The following is a 12,488-nucleotide window of genomic DNA, read 5'->3' as shown; positions in this document are numbered from 1 at the left end:
GAAGGAGGAGAGGGGGCGGGCTGGGGGCTGATCCCATTCTAGGGACGGGGGTGATCCTGCAGAAAGTCATTTGCAGAGTCACTAGGATCAGTCATTGGTGCGCCTATGTCCTCTTCCCCCCCCAGCTCCATTGTGGCCTCTGCCTCTGGGCACCCCCGACCCTCATCAGTGCTGCCGTGGCACTGGGGCAGGTGCCAGTCTATTTCAGGGAGCTCCTGGATCGGCCCAATCCAGCTTATGACTCCAGGCGGTGTCTGAGGAGTTAAGCTCCGGATCCCCAGGGCTTACTGACAAAGGCAATTAGTCTCTGCTCTTTGTATGTACTAACACAACATGCTACCTCCAAGGCGATTAGCACCAGCAGAAGGCTGCAAAGAACAGAGTAATTCCAATTGATACATTGAGGACAGTGGCCCCCAGCCTGGCACCTGTGCTTGTCCCATCTGACACCCGCCCAATGGCACATCTGGGCCTGGCACGGCTGGGGGCAGGGGACCCCTGGCATTCCCCACATGGCAGATTGCAAAGCTAGTGGGAGAGATGCACTCTGCAGTTAGGGCAGTGAGAACTGGGAGCCAGGACTCCTGAGTTCTATCGCCAGATCTGGGAGGGGAGAGGTGTCTAGTGGTTAGCATGTTACCCACACGATTTAAAGCTCCAACCCCTACCCCCTCTCTCGTGGGTACTCAGGACGTAATTTAGGGGTCCCACCCCCTACCTGCCCTCATGGGTACTCAGAGCGTAAGGGACCCAACCTTATCCCTCCGTGGGCTCAGGGCTAACACCCATTTGCAGTGGACTCAGGGATCTACAGGTCTGTGGGGTTTTTTCCCAGTGAAAAAGCACACAGTGACTATCCTTAAACACGTACACGTATTTTTTAGCAATTAGCAACGAATCAACAGAATACATATGCCAAGCATCTAATGCTCAGCACTCCCAGTAAAACAGACAGACATCTCTCGATGGCCAGTCAGGGTCATGTCGTTGGGGGCTCTGGCTTCTGCACAGTCTGGTCATGCAGGGGTTAAAAGTTAGCGGCTTTGATCTTAAGTGTATCACAGAGGTAAGTGCCAATGGGTCTCTCTTCTGACCTGTGTTATACTTGTGGTCAGTCTTGATGATCACCAAGGTCCCTTTTGACCTGGGAATCTATAAATTGCTCCATTCTCACTGTTCACATTTTTTTGTCTTATTTTCACTCTCCACTTGTTTAGATTCAGCTTCCTACCCCTGGATCTTGTTATATCTCCGTCTGCTAGAATAAAGAGATCATTCGCACATTTTTTCCCCTATGTAGGTATTTATAGACTGGGATTAAGTCACCCCTTAACTTTCTCTTTGTTAAACTAGACAGGTTTTGCTCCTTGAGTCTCTCACTACAAGGCAGGTTTTCCAATCCTGTGATCATTCTCATGGCTCTTCTCTGAGCTATCTCCAAGTTATCAACATCCTTCTTGAATGGTGGACCCCAGAACTGAACACAGGATTCCAGCAGCAGTCGCATGGCTCAGCTCAGCCTACAGCAGTGCAGTCTAGTGCAGGTGACTGCTGAGGCCTTTCGTTCCATTTTGGTTACTCTTGACCTGCTGAAATGGTGCTAAAAGTATCATGTGCATCAACTGTAGGGAAAGTGGGGAGTACAGATCAGTATGAGGCAGCACATGTTTGTGAAGCTCAAACTGAGCTCCCAGTAACCAACCTACCAATCAACCCAACCTACTGTAACCAATCAAACAACAACCCGCAGTAATCAATCAACCAACCAACTCACCCCAGTGAACAATCATCTCAGCCCCCACTAACCAACCAATCTATCCTCCAGTAACCAACCAACCAACTCAATATCCATTAACAAACTAACCAGTTCAACCCATTAACCAACCAACCAATCAACTCAAACATTGCTAACCAACCAACCAACCCACTCATGAATAACCAGCCAACCAACTCAGCCCCCTCTGAACACCAAACCAACTCAAATGCAATTAACTGAGTGAGCATTCTAGGCCGGCACTGCCATCAGCTGAATTTGTTAGTTTTGAAGAGACTCAGCCCCAAGACTCTTCAGGACCCGTCCCCGAGAAATGACCAAAAGTAAATTAATTAAAAATGAACAGAAATTTCTGAATCAGAGGGGAGTGAAGTGGAATTCAGGGGGAAAGGGGCAAATGTCTTGACCCTTCCACTCTGATCCAACGCCTGGTACCAAGCCACCCTCATTTCAAATCTAAGCTGCCAGTCTCCATCATCCCTCAAGATACACATATTTCTTCCCCATGAGCAGCTAGCACCAGCTGGAGCCCAATTAACTCAAGCAGCTTTCCCAGTTCCGCAGGTGCTCACAGGAGAAAACCCCCCACAAATCCACTTACTGCCAAACTCTTAAGACTTTTTAACACAAAAAACCCTCCTAAAGCTTTGTCTAAGAACATATAAAACGTTCAGAGCAAGCACTAACCAGCCCAAAATCACTTTACAAACACCTAAGGATTGCTTCAAAATTGCCACAAAAATGCATTTGTTTCTGGGGTGGGGTACAGCAGCTGTTTATTCAGGGATCCTTTGCTCAGTGCTGAGATTCAGCTGTCTCTGGTAGGGGACATGGGAGCTATTTATACAGGCATCCCTCTCCTGGCACTGAGATGCAGCCACCTCTGGGGTGGGGTGCTGGGGCTATTTATATGAACTCTTACTTAGCCCTGGTCAGCAGTGCCCTCAGGTCATTCTCATCCCATGGGTCTGGTCCCTAATAGAGTCAGAGGTCACTGTACTCTCACCAGCCCCTCCAGGCAACCTCAGTGCTGACTGTGACACAGAGATCCATTGGTGGTTCACTACTCTATGTCAGCAACTCCTATCAGGTTTGGCATACTCACTACACCTAACACACTACTTTCATAGTATTTATTTATAAAGAACATCCTGTAAGAATCAAATGAAAGCCTGAGACAGACTGGTCATTAATGTCATAGTGAAATGTCTGTATTTTCACTATATGAGGAATTATGAATGCTTTCTTCTATGCCTTAAAGTCTGTGACCAAAAATAGGGAGACATAGATTTTGACCCAGACAGGAGAAAAGGTAGCTATCAACCTGGCTCCAATATAAATTAAGCATTGTGGAACCAGCACAACAGAAGTCCTATTTGCATATTAAGCCAACAGGAAAGCAGGCTGAATGGGGCGGTGGGACCAGGCTGTGAAGACATAGGAGACTAAAACCTCTCTCTGGGGTCAGAACAATGAATTTGAGGGCAATATAAGGGGAAGCAAAAAGACATTCTGTTATCCAGCACTGAGAGAACAAAAAGGACAGCGCTTTTTGTAGGCATGAAAGCTGTATCCTGGCACTGGGCACTGCTGATGCTGAGAGGTTATTTTAGGTGAGGAACTTCCCTTAGACAAAGTTTTTAGCCTACTATAGTTATATTTAATCTCTTAGAAGTGAGTTATACTTTTCTTTCACTTGTAACCATATCTGCCTCCTGATTCATACTGAGAAACTAGGGCAATCAGCTAGTTATCTCAAGTGCCTATACACAAATGCAAGAAGCCTGGGAAACAAGCAGGAGGAATTGGAAGTCTTGGCACAGTCAAGAAACTACGACATGATTGGAATAACTGAGACTTGGTGGAGTAACTCACACGACTGGAGCACTGTCATGGATGGGTATAAAGTGTTCAGGAAGGATAGGCAGGGGCGAAAGGGTGGAGGAGTTGCACTGTATGTAAAAGAGCACTAGGATTGCTCTGAGCTCCAGTATGAAACTAGAGATAAGCCAGTTGAGCGTCTCTGGGTTAAGCTTAGAAGCAAGAACAATAAGGGTGATGTCGTGGTGGGTGTCTGTTATAGACCACCAGACCAGGAGGACGAGGTAGATGAGGCTTTCTTCACTCAACTAGGGAAAGTTTCCAGTTCACAGGACCTGATTCTCATGGGGGACTTCAATCACCCCGACATCTGCTGGAAGAGCAATACAGCAGAGCACAAACAATCCAGGAAGTTTTTGGATAGTGTCACAGACAATTTCCTGGTGCAAGTGCTGGAGCGACCAACTAGGGGCCGTGCTTCTCTTGACCTGCTTCTCACAAACAGGGAAGATTTGGTAGGGGAATAGAAGTGGGTGGCAACCTAGGCAGCAGTGACCATGAGATGGTCGAGTTCAGGATCCTAACAAAAGAAAGAAAGGAGAACAGCAGGATACGGACCATGGACTTCAGAAAAGCGGACTTTGACTCCCTCAGGGAACTGATAGGCAGGATTCCCTGGGAGGCTAATATGAGGGGGAAAGGAATCCAAGAGAGCTGGCTGTATTTTAAAGAAACCTTATTGACGGCACATGAGCAAACCATCCCGATGTGCAGAAAGAATAGCAAATATGGTAGCTGCCCAGCTCGGCTTAACAAAGAAGTCTTTGGCGAACTTAAACACAAAAAAGAAGCTTACAAGAAGTGGAAGCTTGGTCAGATGACTATGGAGGATTATAAAAATACTGCTTGAACATACAGGAATGAAATCAGGAAGGCCAAAGCGCAATTGGAGTTGCAGCTAGCAAGGGACATGAAGGGGAACAAGAAGGGTTTCTACAGGTATGTTGCCAACAAGAGGAAGATTAGGGAAAGTGTGGGCCCCTTAGAGAACGAGGGAGGCAACCTAGTGACAGAGGATGTGGAGAAAGCTGAGGTACTCAATGCCTTTTTTGCCTCTGTCTTCACAGACAAGATCAGCTCCCAGACTGCTTCACTGGGATGCACAGTATGGGAAGGAGGCGAACATCCCACAGTGCTGAAGAAACAGGTCCAAGACTATTTAGAAGGATTGGACATACACAAGTCCATGGGGCCGGATGCAATGCATCCGAGGGTGCTGAGGGAGTTGGCTGAGGTGATTTCAGAGCCATTGGCTATTATCTTTGAAAGCTCGTGGCAACAGGGGGAGGTCCCTGAGGACTGGAAAAAAGCAAATATAGTGCTCATCTTCAAAAAGGGGAGGAAAGAGCATCCAGGGAACTACAGACTGGTCAGCCTCACTTCAATCCCTGGAAAAATCATGGAGCAGGTCCTCAAGGAATCCATTTTAAGGCACTTGGAAGAGAGGAAGGTGATCAGGAACAGTTAACATGGATTCACCAAGGGAAAGTCATGCCTGACCAACCTGATTGCTTTCTATGAAGGGGTGACTGGCTCTGTGGATGTGGGGAAAGCGGTGGATGTGATATACCTTGACTTTAGCAAAGGTTTTGATACGGTCTCTCACAGTATTCTTATCAGCAAGTTAAAGAAGTATGGGTTGGATGAATGGACTATACAATGGATAGAGAACTGGCTAGAGCATAGGGCTCAATGAGTAGTGATCAATGGCTCCATGTCCAGTTGGCAACCAGTCACAAGCGGAGTACCCCAGGAGTAGGTCCTGGGGCCGGTTTTGTTCAACATCTTCATTAATGATCTGGAGGATGGGGTAGATTGCATCCTCAGCAAGTTTGTGGATGACACTAAGCTGGGGGGAGTGGTAGATACCCTGGAAGGTAGGGATAGGATACAGAAGGACCTAAACAAACTGGAGGATTGGGCCAAAAGAAATCTGATGAGGTTCAACAAGGACAAGTGCAGAGTCCTGCACTTAGGACAGAAGAATCCCATGCACAGCTACAGACTGGGGACCGACGAGCTAGGCAGCAGTTCTGCAGAAAAGGACCTGGGGGTAACAGTGGATAAGAAGCTGGATATGAGTCAGCAGTGTGCCCTGGTCGCTAAGAAGGCTAATAGCATATTGGGCTGCATTAGGAGGAGCATTGCCAGCAGATCGTGGGAAGTGATTATTCCCCTCTATTCGGCATTGGTGAGGCCGCATTTGGAGTATTGTGTCCAGTTTTGAGTCCCCCACTACAAAAAGGATGTGGAGAAGTTGGAGAGAGTCCAGTGGAGGGCAACAAAAATGATTAGGGGGCTGGAGCACAAGACTTATGACGAGAGGCTGAGGGAACTAGGTTTGTTTAGTCTGCAGAAGAGAAGAATGAAGAGAGATTTGATAGCAGCCTTTAACTATCTGAAAGGGGATTCCAGGGAGGATGGAGCTAGGCTGTTCTCAGTGGTGGCAGATGACAGAACAAGGAGCAACGGTCTCAAGTTGCAGGGGGGGAGGTCTAGGTTGGACATTAGGAAAAAGTTTTTCACTAGGAGGGTGGTGAAGCGCTGGGATGGGTTACCTAGGGAGGTGGTGGAATCTCCATCTTCAGAGGTTTTTAAGCTGTGGCTTGACAAAACCCTCGCTGGGATTATTTAGCTGAGGTTAGTGCTGCTTTGAGCAGGGGGTGGACTAGATGACCTCCTGAGGTCCCTTCCAACTCTATGATTCTATGATTCTACGTTTCTAATATCCTTCCCAGTATCACTTGACTCTCTATCTTTATTAATAAACTTCTCTTTGTTTTATCATAAGTAGCTCTCAGTGCTGGAATATTAAGCCACGTGTGAATTCTTAGCTGAATCAGGTAAATTGGTATGTATGCTGTCTCTTTGGAGGCAGCGGATGTAGGAATTATTGAGTGTCCAGTGACAGAGACTGGATACCACAGGGAAATGCTCTTCAAGGGGGCTTGGGAACTAGGATGCACCAAGTATTACCTGCACATTGAAGAAAGGACTGGCAGAGCCCTAAGAAGTTTGTCTGGGGTGGCTAACAGACTGGTATGACGGGGAGCTGTCACCCAGTTTAGCACTAGCATGTCTCTTTTGCTAAGGCAGAGGGGTAACGAGGTCACGCAGAGTCCTGAACGCCCTGAGAAAATGTCACATTGACACCAGGGACTGGGCTCCTCTTGGAGCCTTCATCCAGTCTCATGCTAGGGAGGGTCCGGTGGTGCAGTGCTGGACTGAAGAGGGGGCAATGGAGGCCTATGCTGCTCCTGTCACACCTGCTCCCCATGTCCTTGAACAGGCAGCTCTGTGAACAAGACAAGGGCTGGGGCAGCTCAGCAGGGAATGGAGGATGGGGACTCACTAGGGAATGGGGAGGTCCAGCAGGAAATGGGGAATGGGGGATGGGCACTCCATAGGTAATGGTGGGCCAGGGGACATGTGGGGCTGAGGGGGAAATCCAGTAGGGTGCAGATGTGCTGCATGGTGTGAGGGGATGGAGGAGAGTGAGTCTGTAGGGCTGTAGTCTGGTGTGGGTGGGTCTCCCCAGGGTGTCCAATGAAGTGAGGGGCTCCCTGCCCCACTGCAGGGTGCACAGACAGTCCTGGTTCAGCTGGGCTTCTCCCACAATCCTCTCTGGGCCAGGCGGCTACTCCCTCTTCTTCCCCTCACCGCCTAGCTCTCTCTAGGCCTCCCCCAAGGTCCCTGCCCCAGACCAATGCAGGGAGCCTCCCCACTTCTCCCCTCACTGAAAGGGAAGGAACCTGCTCAGTCCTGTTGTCATACAGAGCTGTCACTAAGCATTTTAATGCCTGGGACCAGCAAGCGTATCTGTGCCCCCTAGAGGCGACATGTGATTTCTGCCCTCCATTTAGCACAGAGGTTTTCAAACTATGGGACAAACCCTCGTCTCCTGCCAGGAGCTGGCGAATCAGAAGCTGGTGGGAGCCGCCCGGCCCGCTCAGGCCCTTGGCTCGCCACGCTGTGAGAGCTGGGGCACTTGTGGCTGCCTGGCAACTCTCCCTGCCCTGCTCTCTGACCCGGGCCACCGCTGCATGGCCGGGTGCTCCCCAGGCAAGCCCTGGGACTCTCACGAGTGGAGTGTTCAAACTGGCACCAAATCTTTTGATATCTGGGGCTGAGATCAGGGGCCGAGGGGTAACTTTAATACCTAGGGCAAATTTCACAGCGATTGTGGAGTGTTTAATAGCTGAATTCCTGGGCCTGGCCTGCTCTTAACTGTGCTTTTCTGGGGATGTTGACAATCACTCACCGCGTGTCACTGGGATTTGACTCTGAAATTGCTTAGACACCTTCAGAGCTTGGTGACATTTTTTGGGGGGGGAAATAGTTTATTTGCAGAAAAATTGTATTTTGGGCGGACTGAAACTATTCATGAATTCATGTTGACTTTGCGAAATAGTTTCAGATGAACAGAAGAAGGTGCTGCCGCTTCCCTTCTAGCCTTTAGCCCAGTGGTTGGGCCCTCAGCTGGGAGACCCAGGTTTGATTCCCCCCATTTGATGTGGGGAAGGAATAGAAATAGGAATGTAGGTCTCCCCCCCTCTGGTGAGGGCTCCAACTGCTGGGCTCCGGGTCGTGTGACGTGGGGCTCCCTCAGTCTCTCCTGCTGAAGATCTCCCACCGGGTCTAAATACAGATGGGCACTGGGCCAGAGTGTGAGAGTGAGAATGACTCTGCAGCCCAATGATTCGGGCCCCCAATGATTCCAGCTCCCCTGCTCCAATGACCCTTTAATTATTGATCCATAACCACAGTGACCGGAGGGGTTACAGCCCCTGGCACAGCCGTGTCTGCTGGGGTTTCCTTCCACCAATGTAGCTGCTCCAGTGCAAACCCCTAGTGCAGATGCGCTGCACAGGTGTGAACTGGGACTGGCACCCAGGGCAGCTCATCCCAGATGGAGGGCGTAGTAAGTGGGGAAATGCCCCCTGCCCCCCACTGCTTTGTCCTCATTAGCAGTTGCCTCTGTTCCCACCAAGACCCAGTTACACTCCACAACACCCCCACTGCCCAATCCCCCACTGCCCTCCCCCGCCCAGAGAGCCCAACTAGACACCCTGCCTGTACTCTGGGGGAGGGGCTGGGCCATGCAAGGGGAGGGGCTAGCGGTGGGGTTTGCCTGGCTGGAAGGTGGTACCCATGGTACAAAATTTGTATCCGCATCCGACCCACAAAAGTGGTCCATGAATCTCCACATCAGCGTTGGCGGATGGATATCTGCGGCTATAAAGCAGACATCCGTGGATTTGCAGGGCTCTATCCATGGGGCCAGCTGGCATGGAGATTCCCAGCTGCAGCCCCAGTGTTTGTGGGGACAGCACCGACCTGCTCTTAGCAACAAACCAGCCCCACACACGGCCCCAAAGCAACAGAGATTCCCTGGGGCCTGGCCTTGCCCTCAATCCCTTTGCCATCTGGACCCTGCCTCTATCCTCCCTCTAACCTCTGGTCATATCCTGACACTCGCCCCTTCCCTCCACCCTCCTCTGCCCCCAGCACCCACCCCTCACCTCAACCCCCTCTGGTGCCTCCCCCTCTTTTTACACTATTGTCTGCCCCATATCTCATGCCCCTCTCCTCATCTTCTCTAGTGCACATCACACCCTGGCGCCCACCCCTTCAGATCCATGTTATTTTCTTCCTCTTCTGACTTTAATTTCTGGCTTGACTATCTGACACTGAGCAAACTTGGGAATTGGGACCAGGCAGGGACAGATCTAGTTATGGGCCCCTCCCCTGCCATGTCCCATGGCCCTGGTGGGAGGCCAGCAGCAGGAAGGCCAGTGCAGACCACAGACATACTGGGAAATTGCTGTGGAGGGGACGCCCAGGATGGAGTCAGAGCCGTGGAGGAAGTGGGGTCTCTGCACTCACAGCTCTGCTGATCGGGGTCTGTGAGGCTGCTGGGGAGCTGCTCCCAGTCAGTGGGACAAACTCCTGCAGGCACTGAGAACCGCTCCAAACATCCCCACGCTGGGTTCCCAGAGCCAGATGATATCTTAGACCTGCCTTCAGTCACCAGCACACAGAGCACAGCAGACACCATGTTAACCAATGGATAAACATTTAACATCTCTGCCACTGGGGAGAGAAGGGAGCAGGAGAGAATCCCAGGGGGCAAATGCTAGATGTGCTGGTGCCTGGCGTGGCGGTGCTGGGACCCTGCGGGAGGAGGGTGCTGCAAGGACAGAACAGAACACGGGGGAGCGGCACCACCAGGCTGCTTACGGGGTGTTGGCTGGACACTGACTGACTGGGTTAAACTCCCAACTACTCATTAAACACTGATATAAGTGCATCAGCTGACTGTGCCCCACTTCCCCCAAATTATTGAATAATTAACCCCACTCAGCACCCCACCCACCAACTGTCAACACCTGCCCCTGCTGCCCCCTTCCCCCAACTGCCATAGGACCTTTGGGCTCCATTCTCCCTCCCTGCTTCTGTTAATGTGTCGTCATCACCCAGGGCTCCCTGCTGCCCGTGTATCAGTGGCAGGGCCGGGGTGAGGAGTCCCAGTTACTCACAGAGCAGCCCCCATTGGGAGGGGAGCGACCTCTCATCTGGCTCCATCTGGGGCTAAAACCGGATCAGGTCCAGGCAAGCGACTTTTCCGTGACTCTTTGTGTTTTTCCCACACTTCTGCAGTGAAATTTACTAAAAATGTCCATGTCCTAATCGCAGCTTTGCTGACAATTACAGGGAAAGGAGGGCAGTCTGAGGGAGTTCAGGTATCACTATTGGACTATGGGAAAAAAGTCAAACTTCAGGAGATTTTGCACTAATATTCAATAATTAGAGGGGAAACTCTAATGCTGAGGGAGCAGCAGCTGCTCCACCTGGGATCCTGGTTCCCCAGGGCAGCAGCAGCAGCAGCATCTGACTAGAGAAACTCAGCAGATGAGACAGTGAGTGTGGGGGGGCCCCTCCCTGAGCAATAGCCAGAGGCCTCTGGTGGCAGTAGCTGGTGAAACAAACAAACCAGAGACCCAGAGAAATGTTTCTCCTACCACCATTCAGGGCCCTGTGCAACCTCTGTGGGGCCAGGTTCCAATCAGCCCTGGGGGCCTTTATTTTGGGCACCCCCAGAACAATCCCAGGTCTCCCTAGACCCCCCCGAAGTCTCCTCATTCCTGTCCCCACTTGCTGTGTCGGAGGAGGGGGGAGGCCAATGCTAATGTGGTCTCCTCCCCCAGACTTTCCAGAGTCCCCCATCCCAGCTGGCGAGGGGGGAGGCTGCAGGAGGGGATTTGCCCATCCCAGCCAGGCAAGACTCTGGGCAGAGATACCGCTGAGAACAGGCGCTCTCATGGGACATGTGAGATGTGTATGGAGAACTGGTCCCGGGGTCAGTATTTTCTATGACCACCACCCAGGGGTTTCTTCTGTTTCTAGGTCTGCTGTCGAACATAGAGAATTTAGAAGCAAAAGCAGCAGGGGGGACAGGGAGAAATTAACAAAGGGGAAAGTGAGGCTGAGTCTCAAGGGAAAAGCCTTGGCAGTGATATCTGTGGGGCTGGGGAACCATCTCCCACAGGGCCACCGCTGGGAGGCCCATTATTCCATGTTGCCCCTGGGAACCTACATCCCCAGGACCCCCTGAGTCCCCAATGTGCCCCAGGCTCTGAGACTCCCCCACAGAGTGCCTAAGCCCAGAGCCCACAACGCCCCACCCCCACCTCTGCACCCTCAAAATTTCAGTTGATTAATGATTAATGCCTCCTGGGCCCCCTGCCTCCTGTGCATCGTGAAGGGCCGGCCCAGCCCCCCTCCCCAGGCCGGGGAGGTGAGGTCGCCCCATCTAAGCCAGAGCCAGCCTGCGAGGCTGCAGGGGGAGAGGCAGGAGCCATGTGGCAGGTAAGTGCGGGGGGGCGCGGAGGGATGATAACAGAGCTAAGCCTGCATTTGTGGCCCCCCACGCCTCACGCTCCCCCCCTGCAGGTACAGATCTCCCCTCCCCAGGGCAGGTGGGGGGCAGTACCAGGACCCCTCCTGCCCTGCGCAAGGGAGGGGACAGCGCATGAGGCCAGGGGGGTGCAAATGTAGGCTTGGCCCCCAGGGACCCTCGGTATGCTACTGCCTTAGCTTCCTCCAGCCCACCACCACCAAACACTGTGCCGGTGTGGGACACCCTCTGCGCCAGTCTGCTGGACCTGGGCATGCAATGGCAGGAGCAGCGGCCGCAGAGAGCTCTGCACCTGAGCTGAAACTATCCCACAGCGAGGGAATCTGCGTCCTGCTCTGGGCCTCCTGCCCCCCTGCTGCCTGCAGGTTACTGCACAGCCAGTGATGGCAGCCTGCTGTGCTGCAGCCTCCAGGGGCCCTCAGCTGGCAGCAGGCGGTACTGCACCCTGCAATAGCTCAGTCACGCTGGGACTTCACCCCATTCACCCCCACTGACCAGCTGCCCCAGCTGGTGCCAGGTCCCTGCATGGCCAGGTCCCAAGCAAGAGCCGCTGGTGGGTGACACTGGGGTGCAGCGGGAAAGCGTCTAAGGAGAGATCGTGGGGGACGCAGAATGAATTGTGTACAGGCCCTAACATGCCAGGAGGGCTCAGGGTGTAGCTGGTGTGCGGCGGGGGGAGGGAGAGGGGCAGTGCTCTCGGGGTTGAGGGAGGGGTCCCAGATCCCAGACATGGGTCTCTGGACAAACACCGTCCCTCCCTTCTAGGGAGCTCAGTGTTAAATCCTGGAACAAGCATCACACTGAACAACAGAGAAACACTTTGAGTTAAGCCAGGCAAAGCCAAGAGTGGACCTAGGTCAGGATTTCTCGCTGGGTCCCTCGACCTCCTCAATCTGCTCCTTCCCTGCCTCATGG

Source organism: Emydura macquarii, unplaced genomic scaffold (genome assembly GCF_026122565.2).
Source record: "Emydura macquarii macquarii isolate MOO-44397 ecotype Brisbane River unplaced genomic scaffold, CSIRO-AGI_Emac_v2 contig_2156, whole genome shotgun sequence".
Lineage (NCBI taxonomy): Eukaryota > Metazoa > Chordata > Testudines > Chelidae > Emydura > Emydura macquarii.
Note: the sequence above shows the minus strand (reverse complement) of the source record.